We start from the raw sequence: 15,015 nt of genomic DNA on the forward strand, positions 1-15,015 counted from the left end.
TATGCCCTTTAAATACAATTCACTGCTGACTGTTCAGCATCCAGAAAAATAAGGCCAGTAATCTTTTGCTTAGAGACCAGTTTGCTTGTCTGTATTGCAGTTTGTTGTGTGTTTTTATAGTGAAATAAGAGGCTAAGTATTGAATTAGAATTTAAAACCGGCATTTCATTTCTTTTGATTTTTTTTTCATCCTGAAGAAAAACAAACAGAACATCATCTGCCAGTTTAATCCAGTGCTATTTTGTTAGGTGTGTTTAAGGAAATAGTGTTTTACTTTCTGCTCTGCTAATTGGTCAAGTACCCCAGCCCTCAGTTTAACGAATGCTTGCTTTAAAAATGAGGAGTCGGCAGATTGCTAAGCCAGGGAGAGGGTTTCTGACATGTACACAAACTATGGTTTGCCCTGTTTAAAAATGCTAGAGATAATACATGACACATGCTTTTAAAAACAATGTTCCTTTTAGGTCAAAGAATTTGGGGAGTCAGGCGAGATCCTAATATTGGGAAGGTAGAAGGAAAAATAACAATTATTTGTCATCGTTTTAATTCTTTTGGAGAAAAAAAATAAGTGTTTTAAAAAGCAACTAGCAGTTAAATTGTACAGCTAATTTGAAGTTAGACTGTGCTGTGTTCATGTAGTTGAGGTTTCTGTTCAAGTATTTTATACATTTTTTTCTATTCATGTAACTACTTGGCTTCCTGAACCTCGGGAGCTGATTGTTTGTCTTATCTTTTGGTGAGCTAACTCTGTCTTATGTTGCAAAACCTTGAGGCATGTTGTGTTTCTTCGTGTTCCTGCAGTCTGCAAGTGAAGTCAGCTTCATTAGTTTCATGATGGCACATCAGTGCATGGCTGGTGTTGCCGCTTCCTTCAAGCTAGTCCCGGAGCATGATCTGGGCTGCCTTGGTTTGGATAAGCTTGTAAGGATTTGTCAGCCAGATGTGACAAGATTGTCAAGAGGCAAGTAAAGAAGGAGATCTGATATTAATCAGTGCATAGCTTGGAGCCAAACTTTCTCAAATGCAGTGTAGTAACATGTTCTTCTCATTTACTGCTTCTCTTTGTGGCTATAGAACTGCCACTGTCTGAGTTTGACGGTTAAAGGGATGCCAGCTAATAGTCTTTAATTGTAGGGATAAAATTCTAGGTGGAAAAAAGATCACATGATTCTATTTTTAACATATTTTCAAAATTATAGTTCTATTTTCTGCCATTGAATGAAAAATATGTAGGCACTTGAATCAGGTTAGAGTCTTAGTCTTTATAGTAAGGTTTTCAAAATATTGAAACTGTGGATCAACTCTAAATACTAGGGAGCATGAGCTGGGGGAGCCCCACTTTATTTTAGGTCACAGTTCAAAGAAAGATTCCAGGGATATTTTTGAGTACTGTTGATAGGGTTGGGGAGGGGGGCAGTTCTTTGTTTTAGTAATGGTAGCAATTAAATATATTAAAGATCCTTTTCCTTCCTTCCTCAGTAGGAAAAGGATCTTTATTTAACTGAGCTTCAGGATCTTTATTTAACTGAGCTTCAGGAGCACACGCTGTAATACTACATTAGGTCTATGTTATACTTGGTTTATCATGCCACTAAGTTTACGCTAACAAATGCTGTAATTGTGCTTTTAAGTTAGAACTAATCTTTGGAGGTTTTTAACAGTTGCAGTATTGCTAAAATACAGCTTTATTTAAGGAGTAGGTGAAGAGATGTGAAAAGTTATTTGGATTTATTTTTTCTGAGGACCTCAAAACTGTTAGGAACAGTAAGTGTGACAAAGTTTAATTGCTTTGCAAATTCTTTAAACTGTAGAATCCTGACAAAGTTGATAGGAATGACAATTGCAAACACATAGATACTCACTGAACCTTTACAATAATAGACAAATTTCATCCAAATCTTGGGCCGCATCCTGCACTCACTGCATTTGATGTAAAAACCTGCCTACCCTAGTGAAAGTGGACTGGGCCTTTCAGTACCAAATGTCTTGGGGGAAATACTTTGTATCCTCAGTGACTTTCAACAGCAATATACACCATCTTTTCATAGAACAGCAAGTGTATCCTTTCATTTCTGACTGTGTAATCCCTAGACTTAGTTTATGCTTTTAGCAATGAAGTACTAATGCTATCATCTAATTAACATTAAGAGTTTAGATCAACAGAATTTGGGTCCTTTTGTTTTAAACCATGGTTCCTACCATGTACCTTTTTTTAAGCAATATTTTTTTCCGTGGTGTGGTATGTATTGCCATGAAGTATCAAAATAAAATTCAGGGAAAAATCTTGAAATCCTTGCGTTAGTAAAAAACTCAGAATCCAGTGAGAAAGGAATATAGCACTGACCGTGTGGGCCTTATCCTGCTCCAGGCTGAAGTCCTTTTTCTAACTGGTCTTACATTCCGTCTTTGCAGTTACTCATTTTTGCCCTAGTAGATACTATAGTTAAGGAGTTTTTAATTGCTTATAATTATTCAAAAAAAAATGTGGACTGAAATATGCCATCCCCAGTCTCAGCCCATGGGTGATTTTATGGCAAGAGAAGGTCATCTTTATCCCCATTTTAGATTTATTAAAATCAATGTAAGACATTTTTTTAAATGTCCAGATTTTGACATTTCAAGATTTCGCACTTGACTAGTCTTCACTGAGGATTAGTGATTGCATGCATTTGAAAACGGATAACAGAATGAGACACAAGTTTAAAAATGGCTTCACTTATTCCTGTAAAAAATGTATTAAGTTTTGTTGTGTAATTGCCTGTAGTGTAATAGAATTGCGTAAAATATTGTGTAACTTCATAGCCCTATAGATAGCATCTTCTGTTTAAGCCTATACATATGCCTAAATTTAAAATTTATGAAATTGCATAAAACAAAATTGTGTAACCAATTATTCCAGTTCACAAGTATTTTGTTTCATTTTTTTCCTTTTCCACATTTAAAAAAAAGGAGAAAATTAAATGTAAGAAAAGGTTGACACAACATTACGGTTTTGGACTTAAACAGAAAAAGTGTAGAACGGTAAAAGTAAGAATTGCCTTTGCCAATTTAACTCACCCATACTATACATATGATGCTGTTAAACACTCTGACAGTTAAATGTGCACTTAAAATATAAGGACTATATGTATGGCAAGATTTATAAATTTGCATTGATGTAGACTAGGGGGAAAACATTTCTTTTTTTTAAGTAACTAGTTTCCAGGTAGGTCTGAAGTGTAAATATGTTCAATTGTATGTACATGGAGGGATAAAATATATTACATGTAAATATTAAATAAGAAACCGTCTGTAGTTTTTCTTAATAACTTTCACAAAGTTCAAATTCAACGACCTGTTCCTACCCCAGAAACTTCCATTTATTTATTTTTCAACAGTTGCTATATCTTATGAATATGTAATGATCTACTGTTCATTATAGAATATACAGCTGGAAATTTTCTTACGTTAACAGAAATGCATTCTCTTACAAGCTTACTTCAAAAGAAACTACTTTTACTTCATGCAATAGGTATTGCACGATCCCTTAAATTTTGTGGGGTATTAGCATTTGTAGGTTCTGCTAGGAAAGGCAGTTATGAAATGCACGTGGTAACATTGTTACTGATTTAGCACACGAAAAAATAATTTCAGTTTGTCTATAGACTCCAGTTTACATAACATCCATGAGACAATGACAGTGTGACTGCTTTCCATCCCCTAATTCTTTTGAATGCAAAAAATTGAGGATATGAATGTTTCCTGATTTGAGCAAACAACTGTCTTTCAATGAACACCTGTTGTTTATAAATTTGTGACATTAATTATAATGTAAGATAATGTATCTACAAACATGTTGTCTAACAGAAAAATATGGTTTACTGTCCAAGGTGTTTTGTTTAAAAAATACCAGTTGTATGTGTGTTTTCTTTTGCCTTTATAATTAGTTTGACAGTGGCCATTAACAGCAGTTGCCCCGAGGGGCCCTGTAAGGTAAATGACTTGCATGAGGAGTGGTTTTCATCCCACAAGTTATGTTATCACTTGAGTCTGGTCTTCTGGTATGTTGTTACCTTCTTCAGATACACCCGGCTTCTGCTTACACAGTTGCACTCTCTCAACCTCTTGTTCCTGGACACCTATCCCTCAGCTGTGAACTTTCCTGTTAAGCAAGAGGAATTGCTGGTGTTTCATTTTGAAAGCCTGTGATATAATCACTTGACCTGGGCTTTGTTTTTTTCAGTCCAAAACCTTTTTATCAAAGGGACTACAGATGGACTAGAGGCCTGCAATTCCTCCAAGGGCCACAGTTTGAAAACATAGACAGTACTAACTCAAGCTTCAGCTGGGCCTTTTTTGCATCCTCATTTTTTTGCGTACATGCAGTTTGGAAGAACAGTTTAAGCATTTCAGTACCCAAGTGTCTAGATGCACCCACAAATGAGATAAGTGGGGCAAAACTCTGCACTTATTTACTAACACCTTGCTTGATCCACCAAAAGGTGATGTGATAGCATGGGACTGTAAACTGCCATAAAATTTGGCTTGTGCACATTTAAATGACCTAAACTATACCTTCATTGATATTTGCATTCTGAAATTCTGGGTGTTTTGCAAAGAGGTCAGGTTTGAGTATCTGACCCTAGTTCCCCTCCCCTTTCGGTGTCTCTGACCCAGGGCAAGGCTGCTCCCTGTCTCAGTGGTTTGGCTTTAGCCCCCATGTAGCCTCCTGGATGGGCTGTATTTAGCCCCCATGTAGCCCCCTGGATGGGCTGTATTTGGGCCTTAGCCTTTCCTGCTGCAGGGTGCTTTCTAGGCACCCTGACCTGTGGCCTTCATACCACCCTGAATAGACACACTCAGTCCTTCAGTGCTCTGCCAGCTCTAGATAAACTCTTTCTGGGTCTCCTGGGGTCCCTAGCCACCTGTAGCTCCCTGGGCCTGTAGCAGCTTGTCAGGTACCTGGTTGGTTGAGTTCTCCTCTGTTATCTCTCAGGCCAGCAGGACTTCTGCTTGCAGTGGGGAGCTAGGGCCAGACTGAGCCCTGTGGTTTAGGAGCCAGGCTTCTAGTAGGCTGGGACCCTGTACCCCTTCAGATCACACAGTCCTATGCTCAACCTGCTCCTAGGTGCTGCAGCTTAGCTAAAAGGCTGCAGCTGCCATCGCTCTCTCCCCTTTGTGGGTTCCCCTGGCTGCATATTGTGCTGGAGTGGGCCTCTGCCCAGCTGCCTACCTAACTACAGCCCTTTGGTGCTGGCTCCCTACCTCTAAAGTAGCAGGGATTAGGGGTCCCTGCTACAGAGGGGAAGCTGTTTCCTCCATAACTCTGAATATCCCAGCTAAGAGGCCTAAACAAATGGCTGTTAAAAAGGATAGAATATTGAGTTGGAGTAAGTGTCCAGATAAAAACAACAGAGATCTAGTTAAATTAGGACTCAGTAGGACAGATTCTCAGTAAATGTAAATTATTATAGCATACTGACTTTAGTAATTTATACTGTTTTACACCAAATTACATGAGGACCTAATCTGTCAGTTTCATCAGTAATTGAGAAGAGGAAGCAAATAGCATATTAATGGTGTTTGCATGTTATAACCTAATTCGGAGGTATTTTGAGACCCGTGAAATAATATACAGTAGCCTAGTCCTATTTGGATCGTGTACTAAAAGATAATAACAGTGAGATTCAGCTTTGCAAAAAATTAAGAAAATGGTGAGCGGGAGGAGAGAAGGGGGGGAGGTAGTTGGAAACATTTATATTATTTGGATGGAATAACCTGAAAAGCTGAACTGAGAGAGACTGAGGAATCATAGCAGTGCTGAGCAAATAGTGCAATGAAATGTTAGTGGAAAATTCATTTGAAAAAATATTTTTAGGGCAGGTGGTTTTAGAAAATTAAGACAAAAGATCTTTAATTACCAAATTGTTTTTGTTTGTTTGCATGAATGTTAGTAGAAGATGACAGGTTCTCAGAGCATAATTCAGCATTCAGATATCTGACTTTACAAAAATTTGTGATGGAACCATTCCTTCTGCTGCCTTCATCTCTTCTTTTTCTTGTACAGAAAGGTTTCAGGCATCTGCTATTAGCCAAAAAGAATACTAAGTGGCACCAGTGACCAGTTCTACACCACATATATCAAAAATAGTCAGTATGTAGAGTGACTAAATACTTGATCAAAGAACCCATGGACTGCCACGTGGCATAGAATTCACTCCTGCGTAGAGGATCATCACGAGACTTATATATCCTTCCAGGGGTGTGGACCTGGTTCTGGCCTCCTTCAAAGGCCAGTTTCACAAACAGTGTTTGCAGAATAATTACAGTCAGCTGAAACATTTTACATGCACATACCTCATTTACAGTGGCATTGTTTACAAATAGGAATTAATCTATATAAAAGAATCCTGATAAATAGTTTGGGATAGAATCTGCCAGCTGATATGGCAACCAAAAGACTGGTGCAGTTTTGTATAGAGAGAGATAGTTAGCTGTGTCTGAAGTCAGGCAGAAGGGAGGGCTGACATGCACTTTATAGATTAAGTAAGACAGGCTATGGCTGCTTATACCCATGCTTGGGGGGAAGGGGAGGGGAGAGTTTTAATTAGAGAAGTTCCCAGACCGCCACTGTAATTAAAACACCTTGCCATCATGTGTATTAAGCCCCTATGCATTTAAAAATGGCCACAGGATGCTTTAAACCTCATTCACCAAGGTTTAGTTAAAGCACCCCATAGCCATTTGAAAATGTACAGGGGCTTAAAACATGTGACGCTATGGCCACACTGCAGTGTTCTAATTAGAACACCAATGAGCACATGTATAGCCAGCCATAGAGAGTACAGGCAGATGTTCCCGTCAGGAGATGCAGTTTTATATGCCATATGTAAAAATATCCTGTAATTAGGGAAGTCAAAGTTGATAGCTTTTTGTGAGGCTACTTGAAATACTGGGGTCAGTTATGACAAACTGCAAGGAGCTCAGCAGAGCAACAAAAACTAAAAGGTGGGGTATAAGTAGGGGAGAGTTAAGGAAGATTACAGTAGTTAGTTGTGTATAGCTTGAACACAAGTAGACAGGACAGATTCTTATAAATAGTGAGCATCCGGGAAGTATAGATATTATTAATGTAATGAACTAACTAGGACTACAGTCCTGTGAAATTAAAATAGAAAATGGAAATTGAGAATTTGTAAACAGATTCTGACAGTGATTCCAATCTGGGCAATAAACTCCCATAGGAAGTGGTGGAAGCTCCACTGCGTGGCAAATTTTATATTTGAACTAAACAAACCTTTAGAAATGCCATTGCTGCAGGACTGTGTCTTAAATGGAGATGGGTTAGATAACATAATAGGGTTTTTCCGGTCTTTAATGTCAATGATTGTCCAAAGGGAGTCAAATGCAAGTAAATAAACTTTAAAACTGAAGTGGGGAATAGGAGATTTCTCAAACATTTCAACTGTCATTTGTTATCAGTAACATGGGTGTGGGAGGGACCAAATTAGTTAGGAGAATCTGGTTTGGTCTGTGATCCCCATTCAGTATTGCCTGCTGCAGTGATAGACACATATGCAGATAGAATTCAGAATGAGGTCTCAGATTTAGTGGTTCAGTGTTTCTTTATAAGCTTATTCTACCATTCCTTAAAGTTGTAAATGTTTTACAGGGTGTAAGCAGGAAAATATTTCTTACTAACCAAGCACACATCCAACTTTTCACATCACTTTTACATACTAAAAAGAGCATGCTTACTTTCCATGGATCCTTGTAATACGTGATAAAATTATTACCCGCTCTCTAATATGGAGGCATGTAATCCTTCAACTTTTAAACTTTAGGAAGAGCCAAAAACATGTTTCATCTAATGGCCTGCCGTTGCCTCTGTTGTAAAGCCTTCCCCTCCTCCCTAGTTAAAGAGATTGCTGGCACAATGCAATAAGGTTCTACTATGCAGAAGAAAGGTTTCAGGTCTCCTCTAGGGAGCATGTGCATTTCCTATACTTCATTTGAACTCAATTTCTCAGAGGATTACAGTAACATGGACAGGATTTTTTTCGTGGGGATGGTAGGAGATGCATAGGGTCACTGGATGGAAATCCCTCTGTAGATGGCACAGGCAGCAGTCACTTTTCTCATACTGAAATCTTCTTCCAAATTGTGTTCTATTATGCCAACCTCCCCTAAGCCCCCACACCCTCACACAAAACCACATTTAAAGTTGAATTGGACCTAATAATTACTAGGCATGTCTACATGTTCATATACGCCAGCTTAAATTTACACAGGTGTCTACACGTGTTACTGAGCAATAACTAATGATGAAGGTATGCATGATTGCAGGTATCAAATTTATGCTCAAGCTGGCGTAAGTCGCTGTATTTACAGCGCAGTACAGGCATGCACGTGTAGACACACACAGCACGTGTACTGCACAGCAGTTTCAGTTACTGTGCGGTAAATGTGCACATGTAGACGTGCCCACTGTGTCTGCAATTTTGGTGGAAAAAATGGTGACCAGAGAGAGAGATGTTCTGGGCCCCAATGCATTAGTAGCAGGCATAAAGCAATATGGAAGCAGGGTTAGCTTTGTATCAAGCAGGAATCTGGTTTCCACAGCTTTCTGATAAGATGAGCAAGCCTGGGTCTTGACCTGTGCGGTACACAGACTGAAGTGCATGAAAGAATGAGAGGCCCCTTAGCTATATTCCCGTAAACCTATACTAGCTTCTGTGTCCGTGGGGGAGCTGAAGATTTGACGTTCAGCCCTGCTAGTTTTTGCACATATATAATCACTTTGTTTTCCAAATCTGGAACTTTCTATAAACTAGATTTCTTTAAAACTTTAAAACTGACTGTGGGATAAGACTTGCTGCAGATGAAAAGGCTCCTCCCTATATCTACATACACACATGCATGAAGGCTGTTTTATTTATTTTATTCTTTGTGATCTTCTTGCTTTAAACCCAGTTGTGTTGTATAGTGAATGTATTGGCCACAAACAATTACCAGGAACACACAGATAGCCTGAGCTTACACAGTGAAACAAATCTTGGGTATATAATGAGTACTAGAGTGAACTTATTTTATTATCCTGTGCCTTTCTTTAGTTACAGAGGCTGAAAACTAAAATGAAAATGCATCTTCAACATAACCTTATAAAGCATAAGTAAAATTACATCAATATCTGAAGTGACAAAAGTAAAAAGTTATGGTATTTAGGCAAAAGATATTTGGACATGGTCTGTACCTTTCAGTGGTTAGTAGTAATTTGGTAGTTTTTTTGAGCTAGTTTCCATGTAAAGGTTAATCTATATAGCTGTCTTGTAATAGAGAATCATTCTTATTAAAACTACATGGGTCAGATCTTAGTCTCAATTCAGCCATTGTAATTATCATATATACTCAAATCCAAGCCAAGATGTTTCCCCCCTCATTTAGCATGATGGGGGAAGCCACTGATCCTGGATTTGATGCAAGCCAGGGAGGCGTACTAGCAACTGCTGCAGCTCACGTTCCAGTCTCAGCTCAGGATCGGAGTCAGAGCCACAGCAGCTGTCTGCCCCCACACCTATCCATATTCACCACCACTCATCCCCCGTCCTGCTGCCACCTCTGCCCCTCGTACCCAGCCCTCCCCTTCGCCCACCAGCTACCACTTACCCTCCACAGATCCATCTTCAGCCCCACCCTGGCACAGAGCACATGGTCACATCACAACCACTGCTACCTGGTCGGGGTGGGAAGAAGTGAAGTAACCATGTGCTCCATGCCCCAGGCCAGAATGGAGTTGAAGCCACTGTGGGTAGGTGGCAGCAGGGGAACAAGCCTGGTAGGTGGGACAGAGGCAGAAGCAAGTGGGGAGAAAGCAGGGATAAGGCATTAATGGTGGGGAACAGGTAGCAGGGAGAGGGCAGAGAAGGCAGGCAGCAAGGGGATTAGGAACCACAGAGGCAAGTGCAGAGGGCAGGTGAGAAGGGAGCTCAAGTGCCAGGGGGGACAGGTGCAGTGGGGTGTAGGCATCACACAGGAAGCAGGGGCTGGGGTGTATAGGGGCTTGGGAGGGCAGGCAGGAAGGGGCAAGAGTCAGGCCACTTGACTCCCCAACCTCCTGTCCCCCTACTGCCTGCCCCTCTGCTGCTGCTTGCCCCGTGGCAGCAGTGGAGGGGGTGCATTTTTAAGTTGATCCTTCAATAATTAGATTTTATGTGTGTAAAATTGGAATAAATATATAATTTTTTTATGTCTAGACTCTAATTATTACAGGGTTGTCTTAAATTCAAAGCTGTGTTCCATTTGGGTAAATACAATAAGATAATCTTCAAAACTAGTTTAAAAAGCATCCAGGTTGGTGACAGTGGTTTTAGAAAAGACCAGTTTAGGAGGAAAGAAGTGACTGGAAATCGTTTATAATATTCTTGACAAGACCAAAAGATTTTGACATCTGCTTTATGTTTCTTGAAAATGGAACAAAATACTAAAGATCTGAGTGAAAGGATTATACTTAAGAAAATTTCTGTTTTAATTTCCATCTGCACTTCCAATCCTTTAATTAGGATTTTGAAGTTTTATATGTATTAAATGTGGAAAGTTATTCCTTTGTTCTGCAGAAAGAAATGTTGTGTACATTCTGCTTGGTGGATAATACAGCACATTAGTAGACTTGATATCAAAATTGTTGTAAGGCACTGTAATTACCTCAGTTTCTTCACAAAAGAATTGTGTGCTATTTTCCTGGATGTTTGCTAAATTGCTTTGGTTATTAACTCTTCTCAACATTAGTTAATTTGGAACTAACCTAAGTTCTGCTTCCCAAAAATACCTTTATTAGGTCAACTAATATATGAAACCTTTTAAGATTGTGAATCTCATTTGGATCATGTTAACATCTAATTAAGCCTATAACCTATTGTCCTTCCATGCAGATATTAAGAGACTGACAGAAAGCTATGTAGAGGAGGTTAGAATAGGTTTGAATCCACAAGCAATGTTGTAGTTAAAAAGACAGAAGAAAGTCAGACCTGATTCTTTTCAAATGTTAGGAAACTTTCCTGATATATTTAATATTTTTTAAATTTAAAATTAAAAGAAAATCACAGCTGTCTGAAAATGCTGCAATTTTTTGTATGTTTAGAAAGAATGCTAAAGCTGACTATCACTGAAAGACATCTATGGCCATGTGTAAACTAAATGAGGGGCGTGTGCGCACAACACTTTAAAGTGGGCTAAATGCTTTTGTACTGCCTTAATGGTGCCAGTGTTTGCATGCCTCAGCAGCATATTGCACATTAATTCCAGCCACTATAGTAAATTTGGCAGCGTAATCTGCCTAAAATGACTTGTGGCACAGCAAACTAAAACTCCTTCGAGGAGTTCCACGGCTCTGCAGGAAGCCCTGCAGGCAGCCTGGCAGCAGCCTGGGAGGGCAGGATTTGCCCAAGAAAAACAGAAATCTTCACCTCAGAGCCTGCCTGCCTGCCTGAGCTGTGCGGGGGCCCGGTGCTTCCCTCTGTGGCTGCGGTGCACCCCAGGACTGCCTGAGCCAGGTGCCTGCAGGTGGGGGCCACCCGTGGGGGGGCCATCGCTGCCACGGAGAGAAGCACCAGCCCCATCTCCTGCAGCCCAGGAACTGCTCCACCCGCCGGCAGCTTGCCCTCCCTGCTGCCAGAGAGGCAGGTAAGTGCAGGGTGTGTGCCCAACATGGGGGTTTAATCAGCCCTAAATTGAAGCAGTGTTTTTTAAAATCCACCACTTCAATTTAGGGCCCCCATTTCATCTACACATACCCTCTGGCATGACATTTGAGTTCTTTTGTTGTTTATTTCTTTAACTTTTGTGTATTTGGCAGCATGCAGGGCCTGATCCAAAATCCAATGAAATCAGTGCAAGTCTTTCTATTGATTCCTTGGCTCTGGAACAGGCCTTTGCTGTATAATCAGTTAGGCCCGGTTCCTGTAAACAGGGCTCCATGGGCACTCCAAGGTTATTGCTTCATTTTAGATTGAGACCATAGTCTGTTTCTTCTTTGCTGAAAAACTCATGGTGAATATCCAGCAGAATGGAGAAAAACCTTTATGCTTAAAGGTATTTTTAAAAATGAGCTTCAGGCTATATTATATGAGTATACTATTAATTTTTTTAATTACTTTTTTTTTAAATTTTGGGGTTTAATAAGATGTGATTAAATTACCAGGGCATGAACAACTTTATAACCATGTCTAGGTATGACTACAAGAAGGAGAAATAGTTGGGTTTTTTTAATTATTATTTTTACATATCATAGTTGGAGAGGATGTAGTGCTTTTTCCATATCTGATGACACTTACATGCAAGTGAAATGAAGTGTCCAGATTGTTTTCCAATTTTTGTTTCATTGAAGAAACTTTTTATATGTACATAATATAGACAACAGGACAAACGGACCACATGTATGTATGTACCATTCAAAAGAGAGTTATACAAATTTATGTGCAGAACTCCGCACAGGTGGACGGTCTCATCTAATGACATAGAAAAGAGAATAGTTTTCCCTTGGTGTATAGAATGCAGCAGGGAAAAACTGCAAAAACTTGTGACTTACCCTCAGTTAATTTACTATAAGGTATAGGAGTATTATTGTGCATCTGTGTTCCTCATCGCAGCAAGAGAATGTCTTTCTTTCTGGCTCTGACCGAAGGGGCTGCAAAGGAGATGATCATGGAATTCTGCTCTTGGGCGTAACAGAATAACCTAACAGAGGAGAGTTCAATCTATGCCAGTTACACCACATTATGTGTGCACTAAGGTAGAAGAATTAAACTACAGTTTTAGCTTGACATCTTGTGATGTAAAAGAATCATCAATCCAGCATAACAAATGTTTTAACTTACATAAAAGAAATGTATGGCGCTACAGCTCTATTAAAGGATTTCAGCATCTAAGCTAAAATATGTGCTACATTAAAGTGAAGCACTTTGCATTGCTCATGTGCTGATATGTCCTTTATGACTTGATAAAAAGCTTTGAGCTCCCTGTAAAGAATTTAGTATTTTGCAATGGACTCTTTTTAAAAGATTAAGCAAAAAATGATCCATTTAGTAGAAAGGCCCTGTTGCCACTTGTTCCAGTCCTTCAAGTGAAAATGGATCTCAGCCTTGAGTCACCAGAGCCTAGACATTTCTATGTGGGCTTGTATCCTGTCATATTTCAGGATAAATACTGGAGATAAACCAAAAATTGAAATTTAACATTCCATCTTCAACCACATAATGGGTAGGATTCTAAACATTCCTGTGCTCTGGGGAAAATCTAGTTGAAGTCCATGACTGAGAAAATGCATGTGGTAAAAGCTCAATGAAAATGCCTCATCTCATATGCTATACTTTGAGGTGTATACTTTGTGAATATTCATGCATATTCAAAGTGAGTACTGAAGTTCCCAGCTCTTCCTAAAAATTGAAGACATGGCAGCATGGCACATAATGGGCTAGAAGGGAGCTTTGCCTAGTTGGAGGATGGCTACCATAAGTTCAGTATGGATAAGGGAAAAGTAGTGTGTGCCAGTCTTACAAAAGTGTTTGCATGTAAGTAACAATATTTCCAGGATTTGGATTAAAAAAAGAACAATGGCAGGTATGAAACAGGAGTCCCAAAAAGGGGTTGACGTTCACTTTGAGCATTTTGTCAGGTGTGGGGCATATAAAGAATGGGAGGAAAATGGGAAATGTTTAGGCAAGTCAGCTACAGAATTACATATTACTTGACTTTCAGTGTTCTAAGGAAAACTTTTAGTTTCTTCTTCCCTTTTTTAATACTGCCTTAGAGGGCTACAAAACTCTCTCCCTCCCCCCCCCCCAAAAAAAAAAAAAGAAAAGAAAAAGAAAAAACGCTCTGTAAGTGAAACAAAGTAATTCCAAAAGAATGTTAACCTGTGGAGCTGAAATTGTTTCAAAATTATTGTCCATCCATGTGAATTTGGCAGGTATGGAATCCCGTGGGATTCCAGTTCGATGAGAAGTACAACGGGGAAAGCATCTTCATGGTATTATGTGTACACATACAGAAAGACCTGAACTGAAGCGTGAGACAGGGAACAGCAATATATTTCTATAACCCTTTGTAGGTATGATTGTTATTTTTCTAGTTTGGAGAGAAGTCTGTTCTGTTTTCTGATTTAGAACATACTTAATGAAAGCTGTAGAAAATTCTTAAATTGTTTGCAATTCCCTTTTTTTGGCTTCAGCTCTGAATTATGTATTTTGAACACACTGGGGTGACACAGTCTGATAACATCACTTCATTGTTTTAAAACAATTGTGTTATATTATTATATAGGGTGTTTTAAAGAGAGTGAGGCAGTTATTTTCAGATTCAGTCAAGCAGCTATAAAGTATTTTATATGACAGCAGAGATTTCCTGTTCGTTCATTCCTTCACATTCCCATCCCTAACATTCCATTTAGGTACAAGTATTATTCATGCTGCACTTAGTCTTTTGAATATAACAGATCTAAGAAGTACTCAGTCATACAAATGCCATGCGCCGTAACAGTCTCTGTGGAGATTTAACTAGGACCTCCAAGTTGTCTGTTTTGCTTCCTGGAGAAGATGGGTCTCTGCAGAAGAAAGTATGTATTCTTGGAAATACATTTGCATTGCCCTGTTGATTATGAGCAACTGAATGCAAATTTGGATTTGCATTATAGATGACCTCAGTGAAAGCAAAGTAGTGTATGTTAAACTATGCAACAGGTTGCTAATCTGTCTGCACTTCCTCTTTCCTCTCTAACCTTCTGACGTGTCTGTTACAAAATCTAACTACTGTAGCAATGAGGATTTGTAGTTCTTATTTTGAATTTCAGTGCTTCTCTGGAGAAAGAAGTGTTGGTAGACTATGCTTCTGGTAAAGTACACCTCCCACCCACCCCACCCTCTCTTCACTTCCCCCATGTGGATGCTACCAAATAATCCCTTCCAAGGATTATTTTTATCCATAGAATTTAATGATACTCTGAAGAGCTAAAATACTACTTGTAAGATTCAGTAGATGGCACTG

At 39.3% G+C, this 15,015-nt stretch overlaps 1 protein-coding gene across 4 annotated transcripts in view; it reads left to right on the forward strand.

Moving 5' to 3' along the window:
• BNC1 (basonuclin zinc finger protein 1) overlaps positions 1–15,015 on the forward strand; it is a 100,640-nt gene that overhangs the window by 74,377 nt on the left and 11,248 nt on the right. The window lies entirely within an intron of this gene.

Source organism: Crocodylus siamensis, chromosome 15, assembly GCF_052110815.1.
Source record: "Crocodylus siamensis isolate JL-2025a chromosome 15, ASM5211081v1, whole genome shotgun sequence".
NCBI lineage: Eukaryota > Metazoa > Chordata > Crocodylia > Crocodylidae > Crocodylus > Crocodylus siamensis.